A 17,927-nucleotide genomic window follows, 5' to 3' on the forward strand; every position below is an offset into this window, starting at 1 on the left:
TTCATGAACAGGCAGACTTGAATCAGAAAAACCCATTTTTCAACACAATTCTGGCACTTTACTGGGACATACTCCATATTTACTATTTTTTTGTGCTTTGAGCCTCCTTCCAGTTAGTGACAGAAATGGGTGTGAAACCAATGCTGGACCCTGGAAAGCTAAACATTTCTGAAAAGTAGACACAATTCTGAATTCAGCAAGGGGTAATTGTGTAGATCCTATAAAGTGTTCCTACAGAAAATAACAGCTGAAATAAAAAATATTTAAAAAAATATTGAAATTGAGGTGAAAAAAAACAGCTATTTTTCTCAATGTTTTATTCTAATTTTTTCCTGCAATGTCAGATTTTGTTTAAAGCAATATACCATTACGTCTGCTGGACACTTCTGGTTGTGGGGATACACAGGGCATGTAGGTTCATCAAGAACCCTAGTTACTCAGAGCCAATAAATGAGCTGCACCTTGCAATGGGTTTTCATTCAATACCAGGTAAACAGCAATTAATTTGCTGAAATATAAAGAGTGAAAAATATAGTATCAAGCATGTGAATTACAGGGTATTTCTCAAATAGACTTCTTTTTTACACACTGTCTTACATTTGGAAGGCCAAAATGTAGAGAAAGACAAGGGGCAATAACACTTTTTTTGCTATTCTGTGTTCCCCCAAGTCTCCCAATAAAAATGGTACCTCGCTTGTGTGGGTAGGCCTAATGCTTGCGACAGGAAACATAACATGGACACATCACATTTTTACATTGAAATCTGAAGTGTTTTTTGCAAAGTGCCTAGCTGTGGATTTTGACTTCTAGCTCAGCATGCACCTAGAGAAACCTAGCAAACCTATCCATTTTTTGAAAACTAGACCCCTAGGGGAATCCAGGATGGGGTGACTTGTGGGACTCTGTCCAGGTTCTGATACCCAGAATCCTTTGCAAACCTCAAAACTTGGCTAAAAAAACACCATAGCCTCATATTTCAGTGACAAAACGTTCTGGAATCTGAGAAGAGCCACAAATTTCCTCTCACCCAGCGTTCCCCCAAGTCTTCCGATAAAAAAATGGTACCTCACTTGTGTGGGTAGGCCTAGTGCCCGTGAAAGTAAATGCCCCAAAACCCTATCTGGACACATCAAAATCATCAAATACAAAACTACCTGTTTTTGTGGGGGCACCTGCGTTTATAGTCCTGGGCTCAGCAGCCATCTCGGGAAACCAACCAAACCCAGACATTTCTGAAAACTAGACGCACGAGGGAGTCTATGGAGGTGTACTTGCGTCGATCACCCAATGTTTTCTTACCCAGAATCCTCAGCAAATCTCAACTTTAGCAAAAAAATCTAATTTTTCCCACATTTCTGTGTGGGATCACCGCACCAGGACAAATTTCCTACCACCCAACGTTCCCCTCAGTCTCCCGGTAAATATGATACCTCACTTGTGTAGTTGGGTTAAGTGCCTGTGACAGGGAAGAGCAAAAAACATGTCGAAATTGAGGGGGAACCAACCGGGTCCAAAAGGGCAGTTTGAAAAAAAAATGTTTAGGCTGACAAGTGCAGCAGAATTTTTATTGGTATAGATGATATAATGCTGGGTGGTAGGAATTTTGTGGATTCCTGCAGATTCCGGCAGGTTCCATCACACAAATGTGGGAAAAATGTGTGATTTCCAGCAAAGTTGGAGGTTTGCGGGGCATTGTGGGTAAGAAAATGGTGTGGGGTGCATGTGAAGCACACCACCCTGGAATCAGCCAGATGTTTAATTTTCAGATGTGTCTAGGTCTTGTAGAGTTTTCTACAAGTCCAAAGTCCAAAGTTCTGCAGTGTCCCAAAATCCAAAAAGTGCAGCCCTCACCTTTCCAAATGGGACGATTTTGAGAGTTAGCCAAGCTCTCATGGCCCAAATGTTAAACCAAAACCCCAAATAATCAAATGTCCTCTTGCTTGCCACGGGAGAAGATATTTTAGTGTGCGGCGGGAGACCTGAAAGACTGTTACCCCCTTCAGTTGGGGTGGGGGCATAACCAGGCCCATACTGGTTGGTAGCCACCACCACACTATTTTATATATATTTTGAATTCCCTGGCATCTAGTATACTTTCTGCCCCCCCAGAGAGTGGATCCGGGTAATATCCCCATCTGTCCACTGCTGGGCAGAACAACTTTGACCCCATTTATTTGAGGTGGGGATATGGCCATACCCCCACCCTCTTATTTTGGAAAAATAAATCTTCCCTCATCTCAGGTGGGCTTTCTGCCCCACTTAGGGGCAGATAGGCCTTCCAAAAATAGGCCGATCTGATATGGCCAACAGTAATGTGCCCCCCATGGGGAGTGACCCTCGCCCAAGGGGCTGCCCCCCCAAACAAAACACACACATATACACACACCAATCCTTGGTCCCTAAGTGGTTTCTGCTCCCCCACCTGGGGGCAAATCAGTCTAATAGAAATAGGCTGATCTGCCCCAAGGGGAGCAGAAATGGCCTAAAATAAATTTGCCCCCCCAGGGGAGCGACCCTTGTGTGAAATTGACTAAGGGGTCGGTCCCAATATAATAAAAAATAAAAGGTAAACACAAAAAATATATATATCCCTGATGTCTAGGGGTTTCTGCCCCCCTTGAGGGCAGAACGGCCTAATTATAATAGGCCGATCTGCCCCCAGGGGGGCCGAAAAGGGCTAAAAATATTTTGCCCCTCTGGGGAGCGGCCCTTCCCCCAGGGCCCGCTCCCCTTATGTATAAACATAAGTAAAAAACAAAACTCCCTGGTGTCTAGTGGTTTCTGCCCCCCTTGGGGCAGATTGGCCTAATAAAAATAGGCCGATCTGTCCCCAAGGGGGGCAGAACTGGCCTAAAAGTAAAGTTGCCCCTAAGGGAGCGACCCTTGCCTAAGGGGTCGATTCCCCTCATACATAAAACAAAAAAAGAATTATCCCTGGTGTCTAGCGGTTTCTGCCTCCCCTGGGGGCAGACTGGCCGATTATAATAGGCCAATCTGCCCCCATGGTGGGCAGAAATGGCCTAAAAATAAATTGTCCCCCTGGGGAGTGGACCTTGCCCAAGGGCCCGCTCCCCTTATGACATAAACAAAAAAACAAACATTACCTGGTGTCTAGTGGCATTTCTGCTGCCAAATGGAATCGCGATTGAGCAGCAGAAATGCTGAGAGAGACTCGAAAGGAGAGGAAAGGCTTTTCCTCTCCTTTCATGCCTGTCTCGCCCCTCCACATGATCGGAGGAGAAATGCTTTTGCTTTTGAGGGCAGCCTCTGATGAGGTCAGCACTGACTTCATCAGACACCATGGAGGGGTCAGGTGGAGGGGCGGGGATGGAAGGGGAAATGATTTCCCCTTCCATCCCTGCCCGGGGAGGGGGTGCAAGGCCCCCAGGGGGAGCGCTAGACCTTCCCCCGTGGGCCCCTATCTGAACGTAACGGTTACATCCTGGGCACCCGAGCGGTGCTGCCCAGGACGTAACTATTACGTCCAGGGCACAAAAGGGGTTAAAACAACCAAAATGTAGTCTATAATAATTTTTGATGAAAGGAATTTTGGTTAAGAGCCGTCACACTTGGGAATGCAGGACAGTTCAAATCTGTAGTGCAAATAGCCGTGGTAGGTCTAAAGACACGTCATCCCAATCATTTTTAAAGTGAAACTTCAGAGTACATTTTTTAAGTTCCCATGAAGTTTACAGTTTCCTTTTGTATTATCTCAACATGGTTGTATGATGGAACCACACATGCGGCAACCACGCATGCCTGAACAACGCGGTCGGAACAACGACCACGTTGTTTCCATGCATGCCTTTACCACGCATGCCTTTACAATGATTTTTCGTTGTAAGGCCATTCCTAGTAAAGGCATGTGTGAAAACAGCATGCGTGGTTGTCACATGTCACCCCCAACCCTAAACCCAGAAGTACCCCGACAACACCACCCTTAAAAACTACCCCAATACCCCACCCACCCTGTGCTCTAAAACCGACCCCACCCCCAAAAAAAAACAACCCCTAAAAAAAATGACCCGACCCCCCCCAATCCCTACCCCTAAAAACAGAAGTACCCCGACCCCACCTTTAAAAACTACCCTGATACCCCACCCCTCAAAAATAAAACTACCCAACCCCTAAAAACAAAATTACCCCGAACCCCGGTCCTTTCCCCTAAACACCAGACGCCCGCCTACCCTGAATACAAAATTACCTCAACACCTCCACCTGCCCTGAATACAAACTACCCCAACCCCCACCCCCACTAAAAACCTGACCCCCCACCTGACCTGAATACAAAATTACCCCAATCCCCCACCCTGCCCCAAAAAAACCTGAACCCCCACCTGCCCTAAATACAAAATTACCCCAACCCCACCCCTAAAAACCCACCCTGCCCTAAATACAAAATTATCCCTACCCCCAACCACATCCCTAATAACCGGTCCCCATCTGCCCTAAATACAAAATTACCCCAACCCCCACCCTAAAAACCTGCCCCCACCCGCCTTAAAAACATAATTACCCCAACCCCCAATACAAAATTACCCTGACTCCCCCCCCACCCACCCTAAAAACAAAATTACCCCAACCCTGCCACTCAAAACCTGATAACCCCACCCTAAATACAAAATTTCCCCGACCCCCCCACCCCACCCCTAAAACAAAATAACCCCGATTTGCCCCCCCACCCCTGCCCTAAAAACCATGGTACCGACCCCCCACGCCCTCCCCTTAAAAAATAATAACCTAACTACCCCAACCCTTTCACCCCCCCACCCCTAAAAGCTACCCCTATCCCTGCCCCAGCCCCACTTACCTGACAGCGTCCTCTCCCGATGGATCTTCCTTTTTCTCTGCCTTAACCACGCATGTGCATTGTTCAGCACATGCGTGGTTAAGGCAGAGAAAAAGGCCAACGTTGTTCAGGCAAGCATCGATCCGCTTGCGTGAACAACGCAGGCGTGGTTCCGGATGTGTCATTGCTGGTCTTTCCCTCTCAAAATATATGCAGCTGAACTGCCTTCTTGGTAAACAGAATCACTTGTATGGCAAAGTTGAGGCTAAGGATTGGGTCTTGAGTCTGACCTCATCAGTGTAATGTCAAGTGATGTGACCATGTGGTCATAAGATCCATACACGAAGACCCAAGTTCACCATCAGCTTTCAAGGAACAAAAAGGTCCACAAGCTGAAATTTAATTTCCCCATTTCTAAATTGAGGGAGGGATAACTGTGTATTTAATTGTGTTTCTAACTTGTTAGTATGGGGAGCTAGCCACAGTCTCCAATTGGGTGCAATGAAGATTTCTAAAGTGTTTGTGCTTCAACATCCAAGAATATAGTGATTCGCTGAAATAGCAACACCAATTGTTGAGCAAAATACAATGGCATGTTAAGGAGAAAGCACTTTTGATAAGAGTTCCTGTTCAAAGCATTCTCAATTTAGGTTTGTGTTATTCTGAATTCTTGCATGGTTGTAGCGAAAATTCTGCCCAACCATGAACAGATCAGTGTGCGCAGGGAACCTCTTGAAAAGAAGCGTTTTACCCAAGTATGGCAGTTACAGTGCCGACATGTAAATTTCCTGCATTAGAAAGTACATGGGCGTAAGCACCACCTTATTAATGTGATTTGTCAGCATTTGGGTACTTTTATTTGAGACGTGTGGGGAAAGTTTTTTTTTTTCCTAATTCATACTTTTACTGTGCAGAGGCATTATCACATTCACCTTGAGTGCAATTGCACATGGAGACGTGAGACAGTATTTGCATCAAAGAATTTTTTTTATGAAACAATTTGGAGGCTGCCCCAAGCTTTTCCCACCTTTTCCTTGCCAAAAGAATATATCTACCCACTTCCATGGTGGGAAACAACAAGAAAACAGTTTGTGAATTCCTGAACTTGCTTTTTTCGATGGGTTTGTAAGCATATACTCCCCATCAGTGGCGGCTGGCAGTTTTAGGAGGGAATGGGGCGGACGGGAAGCACACTCACACTTTCACACACACATCCATTAACAACACTCATCAACATTCAAACATACACGCACGCACCAACCATTTATTTAAAAAGAACACACACACACACATAACTTCTCCCTCCTCTCCTCTCCACCCGTTCAGCATCAGAGGTCCCAGGAGGGTTGGGACTGCTGCCTCCCCCTCACTGGCTAACCTTAGGTCAGCCAATGAGGGAAGGCAGCAGTCCCAGCCTCGTCACAGAGTAGGATGGGGTCAGTGAGCAGTGAGACTGCTGGCCCCTCCCCACTCTTTGCCGAGGTGTCACAGATTGACACTCGCCCTGGGCGCTTCAGGGCTTAAACCTGAAGTGCCCCGGTCAAAGTCAATGGGTGACGCTTTCCTCGTCACCCAGGGAGAGGGCCTCGAGGCACCTTTGCTGAGCTAAGGAGGTCACGCCCATAGGAGCTGTGACCTCTTTAGCCCAGCAAAGTTCAGCTCAGGCAGCCAGGAGTCTGCGCAAATCTCTCATGTCTCGCTCCTGGCTGCCTGACCTGAACATGAGGAGTGTCAGTCAGGCTTACCTTTGTTCAGCCTGACCTGCACTCTTCATGAGGGGGGCAAAAGGTGGGGAGGCATGGCCCCTCCGCCCTAATGGACTGGCTGCGCCTGTTCCCCATGCTTGCAATTTTATTCAATCGTGGGGTTGTCTTGTTCATTAGTAAATAACTTACTGGTTCAAAGTCACTGGTAAATGAAGAGTTTTGTGTATGTAAGTTGAACTTACTTTCAGAATGTGTTCAGGAGTCTGCCCCAAGTTCATTAACAGGTATGATTGCAATTGCAGAAATTTATGTTGTTTCAGCAAAAAGGGTGACCCGCTATAGGTGTTGGATTGCTCCTAAAAGGGGGGAAATGTAAAGGAAAACCAAGTGTCATTGCTTTTTGCTGGAACCGGTAGGAATTGTAGGTTGCTTATTCCATTTGTGTGTAAAAAGAAGTGAACTGCATACTTCATGGACTTTATTTGCAGTGAAGTATGTTCTCCTTTTGGTTCCAGGTCCACCAACGGCTCACCACTGAAATGCTCACTGGCACAGGAGGTAAACTTGCCTACTTCCTGCTAAGAATGTCTCAATGCATAGGCCAAACATAAGCACCGGAATAGCACAAAAAGACCAATATTTGATGTAATTTTTCCAGTCTTTTAAAATTAGCCGTCCGAGAAGACAAGAATAATAGTAGGAAACCATCCTTGCATCACAAGTACATGAGTGCATGTATGCTGAGCCATGTATGGTCACAGGTAGGAAGGCCAATTGGAGAGCAACAAGGTGTGCATGCTTGGTTGCCTGTTTTAATACCTTTAGGACTATAGCACCTTTAGAAGATTATTTTGTGAATTTGCAACAGTCTCTTTTGTGGGTTTGACTTAGTATTATTATATCTCTTCCAGACACCTCCTTACATTTTCCAAAACTGCTCCCATTTAGTGGTAATTATTCTCCTTTTTCCCACCTCTCCTTTGATCTGTCCTATATGTCATACTAATTTGTATACGTGCATATGAGGAGGTACCCCCAACCGTTGTGGAGTTCTCTACACTAGAAAGATAGGGGAGGCAGAGGTCTCCGGCTGTTAATTTGTGAATTGTATTTTACTGTACTGCTGTAGGTACTGCAAAAAGTTAAGTTTGTGACTTGGACCAAATATATTTACAACTAAACTGAGTGCACTAGCGTAAAAGTCATGGCTCAGCAAAGGAAATTTGGAAAAATGTATTCGAGAAAATAGGAGACAGGTTGGGGAAAGTGTATATGGAGGTTTACCCTTGCACTTCAATCAAATACTCAACCTACTGTTTTAACTGTCTGTCTTTCCATTAAGAGCTGCTGCAGTTAAATTATAGTCACAACAGAATGTCTTCAATGGGTATCAAGGACTTTGTTGCTGGACTGAACAGCATTCCACCCCACCCCCAAAATCAGCTGACCCTCTGCTTTGGCAAGCATGAAGGGGGCATATGTATTCACAATTTTCCTACCTGATCAAGATCAGTCACGTGTGTGATTAATTAGATGTCTCAATAGGGTTTCTAATTCCTAAAGTAGCTGAGAAATGGGGCAAGTTGATCAGCACATTGGCCATTCTTTCTGATCCAGTTTAATGAATATATTTATTACCCAGAGTGAGCGCAACTGGGTAGTTAAATTAGGACCCCATTTCCATAGAAAAGGGCTTTTTTTGGTTTGCTGATATCTTTGGCAGAGTTGGAAGAATCTTCACAAAGCTTTTCAATAGAAAGTTCATCCACCTTACATTCTTTCTGGAAAGTTTTGGGATGATCCATCATTCGGGGACAATAAAAAGGTGGAGGTCCCACATTGCGATTTTCCCCTTGCATTTTTCATAGGGGATTTTAGACGCTACAGCCAAAATGGCTTAACAAACTACACCAACGTTGGTAGAAAACTAGATCTTTACCCAAAAAACATGCTTTTTTTTCTAAATCTGTTTAATAGTTTTTAAGAAATTAAGGCTCAAAATGTAATAGATGTATGGACAGTTGGGTACACAAGAGTCTCACAAGACTACTGCAGGCATGCTACTTTAAATAATGGAACAATCTGATTGCCCACAAGGGAATTGCTTCTGTTGGCCATCTCAATCTTGCAGGAGTAAGAGGCTCCTGCAAGCCCTGCAAGAATGCTTGCTCTGACTGGCTGACTGTAGCACAAACAGAAATGTTGTGTCTTCTATTACAAGATTCAGGGACTTGTCCCCTGTGTCCCGAAAACAATTAAGGTATGAGAGGGTAGACTGGTGGGCTGGGTGCAGGCCGGAGGCTGTATGTGGCAGGGGGTTGAGCACCCACATGGTTGGTCAGAGTGCCTGTCCTGCTCAGTGGCCAACCCCATGCCGTGCACAGCCAATGTTGTGCATGACGGGGAGTTGGCATAGCTACGTGTGGTAATAAAAACTTACTTTATGTTAAAAGAATGAAATTCAGTTCAAAAAACTAAGTTTAAAGTAACATTATAGTTGAGGACGATAATATTATCATACCTTACATGAAGAAAAACCTTAGAATTCACAGAAAAAAAATGTGATGTCATAGTTAGGTAAAAATGTCAGATAAAGCATAACATTTTAAACTAATAAAACACTGAAATTCACTTGTCATAGTTAACTGAAGAAACTATAACTCATGCCCTCACTACGCACTGCTTATGAACTCACATATTACATCACTCATGAAATGTTATCATTGATATCACTGATGACATCTGAAATTACATAATTGATGACAACACTGTGCATGGCAGGAACAAGAGTTTTAGTTTCTTCAGTTACCTTCAACTGGTGAAATTCAGTGTGTTTTGTTTTAGATTAAAATGTTACATTTTAACTGACCTTTCTACTAAACGCTCCCTCTCTCTTCATATATTATTATATATATGTATATGTATGTGTGTGTGTACATATATGTATGTTATATAATATATCTTTTAGACACTGTCCTTAAAAATATTTACCTCAGAGATAAGTGTGTGCAGTCAGAAAACTGCTGACAAATGACCTACACTACAGTTCAAAAAGTCCCAGTTACTACTTGAATATCCAAGATGGAATGTTGATTTGCTCACAAAATGATGATCTTTTGATTTGCAGCTGATGCAGAAAAGCCAAAATGTCTTGGAAATTGGAAATACAGTGGACCTAAGTAGAGCCTCCGAGTAAGAATCAATCATCAAATTGGCTCTGTCAAGACTATAAAACTGTTGGTAATCCAAACCAAATATGCAGTAAATTTGTTGCCAAGCTAACTGTCTGAATAAAAAATGGATTACTAAGAAGATGGATTTGCCTTACACCACCCGGAGTCCAATTCAAATTAACCTCTCTTAATTGACTTTGGTGTGTCTCTGGTGAAGCACCTCTCACAAGTCACAAAGTTAATGACTTTTGACAGAAGATGACATTTGCCTCTAGCTACACCATGAGTCAATTTAAGTTTGCTTCTCTGAACTTCTGGAGCATCAAAACAATATTATTGTGGTTTTGTACTTGTCAGCATAGCCTGATGTTCATTCAGAGAGCGGAAGTAGTCATGGCGTCATTGTGGCTCTTCAAAACTGTTATTTTAATTCATACAAATCTTTGACTCTGGGAATCATGAAGGTGTTTTTAGTTGCAGAGAGGGTGGGATGACCACATTCAACAAGCCAGCAACATAAATAAAGCATTTAGGCCATTGAGCATGGGACAGGGTTTTAGAGAACACTACTCAGAACCTAACCATAATTCTTTGTCTGTAGAAGCAGCCTCTATGGGCACTTTAGTTAAATTGCTCATTGACTTAATTAAGGTTTATGCAAGACAGTTTATACCATGAGATTAATTTGTCTAGTTCCATGACTTGTTGTAATTTAGCATGTTATTTGAAATTCTATCAGTACTCTTCGTTGCAGTAAGCAGCCTATTATTGGTGTAAGGTTGTGACAAAGTTTGCATGCAACTATCTCTGTTCTACAGACACCAGCATTGAAAGCTTCTGAATGATGCGCTTTGCTGATGCATTGGAATCTGAGTGGATTCCATACACTCTTGACATGTGCTCTGAACCCTTTCTAGATGCGCTGTACTTCAGCCCGATGCGCTTGCTTAAGAAAGAGCCTTTCTGCAGATGCACTAGGCTCTCTGCAAGTGAATAAAGTCTGCATGAATGCTGCATAGGTGCTTCTAACCAATGCTTAATTTGTCAAATTGTAAATGTTGGTGCCTAAAGAGCTGCTCAAATGCCCGTGGCAGTCACTATTAAATGTCAGCCAGGTTGAATACCAAGGCTGCATACTTTTGAATCCAGCTCAGGTCTCTTTAAACCACTGCAAGACACTCCCTGTCCCTTTATCTCCCTGTTGCAGGTTTCTACTTTCTCCTTTGTGATTTATTATCTGTTTTCCCTTCCTCCTTCTTTCCCCTTTGTGTGTTGTTCCCTCTCTTGCTCTTGAGAAATGTCTGATGAGGAATATTAAGGTGTCTGTCCACAAAAATGAGTTGTTGTGACCACCAACAAAACCACTTGCTCAAATTAAGCTCTGTCTCTAACTCTTTGTGGCTGAATCAGTATCTGCGAAGATGCTTAGACTTTTTACAGAAGCCAGGGACTCTCAGCGGCATAGCCAAGATTGCCCGTAGGATGAGACTCTGTGGATGCACAATACTTGAAGTGGCTGCTTGAGACATTATGCAGATACTGTGACTTTGTGAGGATGCCTAAAGCTCTTTTTGATGGTCCGGTCCTGGCCCTTTTTATGGTAAAGTAGGGACAGAGACACTAAATAGGTGAATGCACTTTTTCCCATGGAAATAATAATCCTTGTACCAGTGATACATGATTTTGAGGGTTTTGCTGGACAGCTTCATTTGGCAAGAAGGCTGAAACACCAACGAATGAATGTATAGTTATGGCCACGAAAATGAATCCCTAGAAGTATTGCAAAACAAACGAAGGTTAATCAACACGTTATATTTTGCCAGTGTTGGTACTGAAGGAATTGTCAGCCTCAGTTTATAGAGACGTTTCACATAGTGTCTTATATACATGTTTTTATCCAACCTTCAAGCGAAGAGCGAACAGGGCATGTTCCCTATTTTGGCCAACTATCTGATTATTAAAGAAAATTAAGAAATTCATAATATAAAATCCGAAAAAGAGAAGGCATTGTGAAGTGCAAACGACAGAGAACAGTCAAGAATAAACAAGAAATGCCAGTGCCAATAGGTATTGCCTTGTCAAGTTTGGTTGCTGGTTACTTTGTTTGGTAAAAGAAAAAAAGAAAGAAAAAAAAACATGCTGCTACCTAAACATGGCAGTGTATGCTTCTACAAATAAAAGAGAACATCTAATTGCTGCCTATAATATCAATAGAACTGTCCAGGAGCAAGTGTAGTCAGCACTAGCATAGAAATCCTTTTTAAATGTTAACGCACTTCACTGGAAATATGATTCTTCTTGGTGCAAGAAAATTACTTTTGGCTTCGAATTACTGAAACCTGAAGACCTACTTCAATCGGACAATAATGACTAACAAAATAATCGACAATTTGCAAGCACAATAGTTATCTGTTTTAAAAGGCTGAGTTATTGGCTTTGCCACAGCTAGTTGGCACTGCCAAGTGAAGACAAATGTGCATTGCTAGACATGCATCTCTCGTGGTATGCATGCATCGTGACATATGCACGCACACTTCATGACTAACATGCTTCATAACTAATTGCGGTCTTTTTAATTTTCTGTTGTGCTGGACGGCCATGTTCGAACAGTAAATTGCAATGTCAAAATAAGAAGTGAAAAAGAGACTGCAAAGCGCAAAAGAAGGACCAGAGGCCAGAGGCCCAGCAGTGCTTTGCAGTGATAAGAAAGTTCATGGGAAGTAAAAAAAGAGCAAATCTAAATGGCGAGCTAAAGAAGTGGTGGTGACTTTGGAGCTCAGGGATGGTGAAAAGCGAGAGTGCACACCAAGGGTATGGTGGGTGGAACTACAACAGGGAAAGGTATAAACTAAGCTGGCACATGCATGCCATGGAATGAATGTGCTACATAAAATAAAAGTCACATCTAGTGTGCACTGGAAGGATACAGCTCAATCAATCAGGAAAATGTAAGGCTAAACACAAGAATAGTGAAAAAAACAACCAATCAGTGAGATAGGAAACAAAGCCATCCGTTCATGGGCTAGAGTCTAACCCAAAGCATGCTCTATCTGTATATGATGTCATATAAACAATAGGTCTGCCTAGTAACAGCTAAAGCCGTCTCTAGCCGAGACCAAACAAAAGAATGGGAAAAAAACATTGGCAAAGTGAACTATTGGCCCGCCAGCTCTGGCATTGATGTTCACTCTCTTTATCTCACTTTAGCAGGTTCCTTTTCTCTGATTTCCCTTTTTTCCTAATTTTCTCCACCTCATTTACCCCTTTTCCATTTTCTCTTCTCTTGCTGTGGGCCAAAATCTGGTCATGAAAAATAAGTCTCACCCCCTAAAACTGCCCCAATGGACTCGACGTGGTACTTCTACCTACTCGAGCAACGTAGGACATCCATCTTATTTTACTTTATATAATAATAATAATCCGTATGAAAAGCAGCTTGCAGCTACAGGCGCTCTTTCATCACAGGCTCCTACCCGAAGGAGAAAGAGGGCGTTATAAGGATGAGGCCATCATCTCTCCCCACACATAGATCACTGGTAAGTTTCTTGTCATGATTCAATTTGTAAATTTCCTTTATCACGAACCGTCTCACCCTGGTGTCTTTTTTACACCAGGGGTTTTATCTAGCTTCGCGCGCGGCACAGAAGCTGCCTGATTCATTCTGCATGTTGAAAGGTTCATTTGTGCGGCCCTGACCTCTGGACTCCAGTCCGCCGCTTCCGTTTACTGAGATTTTGGATTCAAATATTTGTGCAGTTGCAACACGAACGCTGTGAAAGATCGCAGGTGTGGACTAGGTCATTATGCAGGCTTTCTGACTGTGTGTGGGTTGTTTTTTTTTCGTTTTCATGGGACCAGACAACAAAGAAGGACACTATAAGTTTTCATGGCGTGCAACTTGGACACTATATAAAATGTCCTCTTTATGTAGTGTTGCTGCGTCCTTTCCAGTGAAAATGTTCCTTTAAGCAAAAAAAATTCTATGTTTTAATCCATTCTGATTATGTTGGTAAAGCATTTTAGTAACTTTCCCACATTTTTGCCTTAACATTTGTTTTTTTTAATACTATTGTTTATTTCCCATTTTCTATACAAGGAAACATGCTTACTTCTACAGATAGAAATTGCCACAAATTTAGGTTTAGGAATTGGCCCAAAAAATTATACTGGTGCGTTAAAATCTCTTTATTAATAATGGGATGGGAGGGTTCAGAGCCAGCCACTTATCTATGAAAGACAAAAGTCAGTAAATCACTGCCAAGAGGCTATGACTACTTCCAGTTTGCAGTGCTGCCTGGCAGATCAGGACCGCCAGCACTGTCAGACCGACATGAACTCATAATCTGGCAGTCTGACCGCTGTGCTACCACTGCAGTCGTAATATGGCGCTCTGAGTGCTGCATTGGCATGGGTCCAACCACCACCGCGACACTGGCGGTCATTAGACCACCAGGGTTGTAATGAGGCCCATAGTCTCACTGCCTTATATACTAAAGAGTGACCTGGAAGAGGAAGCCTCCCAAAGGAAATAATTTACTGCCATCTTGAATGTGTGGAAAAACGCCAATCCTCAAGAATTATGCTATTTGGACCTCTTATCATGGGCCCCCAGGCTGCCTGCAACTACGTGACCTCCCGACCCACCACAGGTAAGGGGCAATGTGGGAGAACCACTTTTTGCGGACTGCAACTGCAGCTCAGCTGTTAAGATGCGTCACATTCGATTTAAAAACCGAAACACGGTGCGCCCGACAGTATTAGCCAATTCCTCTCCAATTGTGTCTCTACACTAGAGCCTTGGAAAAGCAAACTATAACTGCTATTAATTTGTAAGTTCTCCTTGAAAATAGCCTCCTCCTCCAGAGCAGCTTCTTGCTATTCAGGGTCCCCAGCAATACCATAATAGTATAGTTATTCAGTAAGGAAGCCTGACTGTCCTAAGTAAGGAGGAACCAGAGTGGCTTGGAGGGTTCAAGTGTTTGGCAAAGGAATTCAGCTGCTTGGTATCTTCGACTTCAACAAGTATTAACAGCATGCTAAAGAATCTTTCATTCACTGATCTCTGCAAGTTCTCCAGAGTTTTGATATTGCTCTTCAAAATCATCTAAGCTCAGTGGATCCTCTACCAAAATGAAGATAAACATTTAATAAGGCCACCACATTGTTCACTCACTGCTCCTTTTCCCTGTATTTTCCAAAAATGGCATGGTGTCTCCACTTTGATCCCTCTAAGCTCTGTCAGCACAAGCCCCCATCTCCACCAAAGTCAATGTTGTCAACATTGTTCAGCTTTTCATAATAGTAGCAAGGGTCACCTTTATTTCATTTTGCCTTTCACTAACTCATCATCAGTACTTATTAATGACAGATGTTTGCAAGCCTGAGATGGAATGAAATTATAATTCTTCCATCTGGCTGTTTGAGACATTAGACACCAAAAGAAACTCCACATTCACACTGTGGCCATGCTCAAACTGGACATATGAAAGGGCTGCTTCATCCGTAGAGCTACTCCACGCACCACTCTATTGGTCACAGCTGCGTCTAGTCTGCCTGCAGCCTAATGTGTCCTCCCTGTTTATGTCAACAATCCATAGAGTAGATCAGGAGACCATTCAATTACACCTCGGTATTGGCAAGAGCATGAAATCCCCTGGGAGCTCAGAATGTAGGCTACTCACAGGCTGTGTCACAGACAATTACTGTGAGGCAGGTATTTGTCTGCTGTGCTTTATTTGTTGTGTTTTGTGCTTGCAGTCTTTGCCTATGCACTCATTCTTCTTCACCTCCAGTAGCTTCCACCAATATGTTCCTTCACTGCCCTGATCCTGCCAGTCCCTCCTGCTCCCCCACTTCCTCTTCCCTTAGCTCCTTACAGGAAATGGGGGCCAGCGTATATTTGGTGTCCAGCTGGGTCACAGCAGCAGATTCTAAGTTCCCAGCCCTGACACGTCGGGCTGCATCTGATCCTCAGACGCATATCCCACTGTTCAGCCCTCACCTTGTTTCCAAATCTTTTACTGGAAAGGGTTGCCTGATTTGCCATAAATCATATTCACTAGGTTTCTGCATTAGCCAGGAGTACTTGCCACTGCTCCACGGGCTGATGCTTTATAGGCCTCATCATATTGAATCTCTGAGACCTATAAGTGGGCCTAGTGAACAAATCAACTGGAACGGTGTCAGGGCTCAGGAAGGCGAGGCCACTCCACTTTCACCGTAGCACCACCTGCCTCTCTCGCATTCTTGAGTCTGCATGAGGGAACACCAGACAACTCCCCTATTTATCAATGTTTTAGGAGCATTGAGCATGAATATTGCCTTCATTTATTCCATTCCTTTCAATAATGACTTACCACTGCCACACTCCCCAAAAGTAACTAGCAAAATAATGCCTGTACTATAAGAATGGATCTTGAATAGTATTTGCTAATGTTTTGCAAGAAAGAAGTGATGAAAATGAGCAGCTCTAGAATAGGTTAGTGTAGTAAGCTCATAGCAGGCATCTGTCTGTGTATATGGTTAGCTTTGTATGGAACTCTGAAAGGGGTGTTGCAACAGGAGGGCGATCGTTTTTTTTTCACTGCCATTGATGCCGGAAGTTCCATTGCATGGGCTTAAATCAGCCACTCCTCTGTTGCCAAATGTAGTTTCATCACTGCTGGGATGGCTGTGGTACTTCAATTTAAATTATCTCATGCGTTAGTAAGGCTGAAAAGTGCGACACTTTCAGTATAACTTGTGACAATAGCTGATTCATTTTTTTGGGACATTTTCAGCCTTAATCCGTCCAACAAGGAACATTTGCAGAACTTAATGGTGAGAGAAGTGTGCTTGTATGGCTAATGCCATTTGCACTCTGATCATGGTCTTCCTGTGGAACGCTTGCACGTGGAGTTCTTCCTCTGAGCAATGCAAGTTGAAAGCTGGTAGAGTAGGCCAATTAAGTGAAGTTCCCACCTCTCCTTACTTTTCTTTGTTTCACTGGCAATCTGTCCTTTCTATATGATTTAGCTTTGATTTAGCCCATTCCATCATATAGTAACTGTGCAGGCATCTCTGAGAGCACACATTGAATTTATCTTCCAAATCCTGTAACTTCATCAATCCTGAATTATAAACAATCTGGATAAACAGTTATTGCTGGCAATAGGTAAACAGTGCTAGCAGGTACATGACTAGTTATTCACTTTGACTACTTATCACGGGGCAGCCGTAGAAATGTACTTTTGTCTATGGGACTGTGACTTGCTTTTTGGTTTTAGTTTGATGGGGATTTAATCTCAGGCATATAGGTGGAGCACATGATGTCCTCCCTGCCATGTTACAACGATATAATCCTTTACATTCATGATTGATATTTGGTGTAGCCGTCCCACTGGGCATCCTCTCCACTAGCTATATGCATTTGTTTGAAGCTTCTTGTGTAACCTACAGCGTCGTTGGTATGGCCTTGTAACACTGTAGGTTTATTTGTCAGTACCTATCCCATGTACACTAGTTTTACAATATACTGAAGGCCCAATAATGACTTGTTGGTTGTTCTACGTATTTCCAACCTACATGTCCATTAATGAAGGGTTGGTTAGGTTGCCAGTTTCCTACTAGTGTTCGTGTGGAGTTGGTGTGCGAGAAAATGATGAATTGCCATTGATATAGCCCTTTACATTGGGTTGTTTCAGAGAAATAGTGGTACATGTGCATAATGATGTAATGCTTGCTGCTTTGCAGCGTGATTCATTGCCATCTGTCTTGCTGTAGTCGTTACTCACTTATCAATGAACATTAATGTACATCTGTATGGCACATAGCCGTCATCACACCAATTTAATTACAAAAGCACTGAAAGACTAAGCACAGTAATACAGAGTGGTTTGAGAAGAATACGCATATTTGTTTATGGCAATCAGAACTGCCCAATAGATTATGTGTTCGTTCAAGCATGGGCTTTTAGTTATATTAATAAGTTTAAGGTATTGCAGATAGAAGGGAGTGACCTCTACCCTTTAGGTACAACACTTAGGCTGGGCACTGCTGCCTCGAAGAAGCAAGTGCTCCCCATAAAATTCTCTTAGTCAAGGTAGAAGACATACCTTCAAACTTCATTACATGGTATGAGGATCTAATCAATGAAGTAGTAGTGTGCCTAAAGGTAGGTTTAAATGTATTCAATAATATCCAGGGTAAAAATAAAATTGAGAAGCAAACAACAGTGAATGAGGACTTTTAAAAAGTAGAATAAGGAGGTTAGAGAGATAT

At 43.0% G+C, this 17,927-nt stretch overlaps 1 protein-coding gene across 5 annotated transcripts in view; it reads left to right on the forward strand.

The window, feature by feature from the left end:
- The window catches only part of MYLK (myosin light chain kinase), a 1,681,938-nt gene that overhangs the window by 42,693 nt on the left and 1,621,318 nt on the right, over nucleotides 1-17,927 (forward strand). The window contains exon 1 of one of the 5 annotated variants that reach the window (XM_069224657.1): nucleotides 7,038-7,053. The exons of the other annotated variants lie outside the window; for them this stretch is intronic. The gene's annotated coding sequence lies outside the window, so the exon portion shown is untranslated. Of the gene's footprint in view, nucleotides 1-7,037; nucleotides 7,054-17,927 lie in introns of those variants that run through there. 5 annotated transcript variants of the gene reach the window in all.

This window comes from Pleurodeles waltl, chromosome 3_1 (genome assembly GCF_031143425.1).
Source record: "Pleurodeles waltl isolate 20211129_DDA chromosome 3_1, aPleWal1.hap1.20221129, whole genome shotgun sequence".
In the NCBI taxonomy this organism is placed as follows: Eukaryota; Metazoa; Chordata; class Amphibia; order Caudata; family Salamandridae; genus Pleurodeles; species Pleurodeles waltl.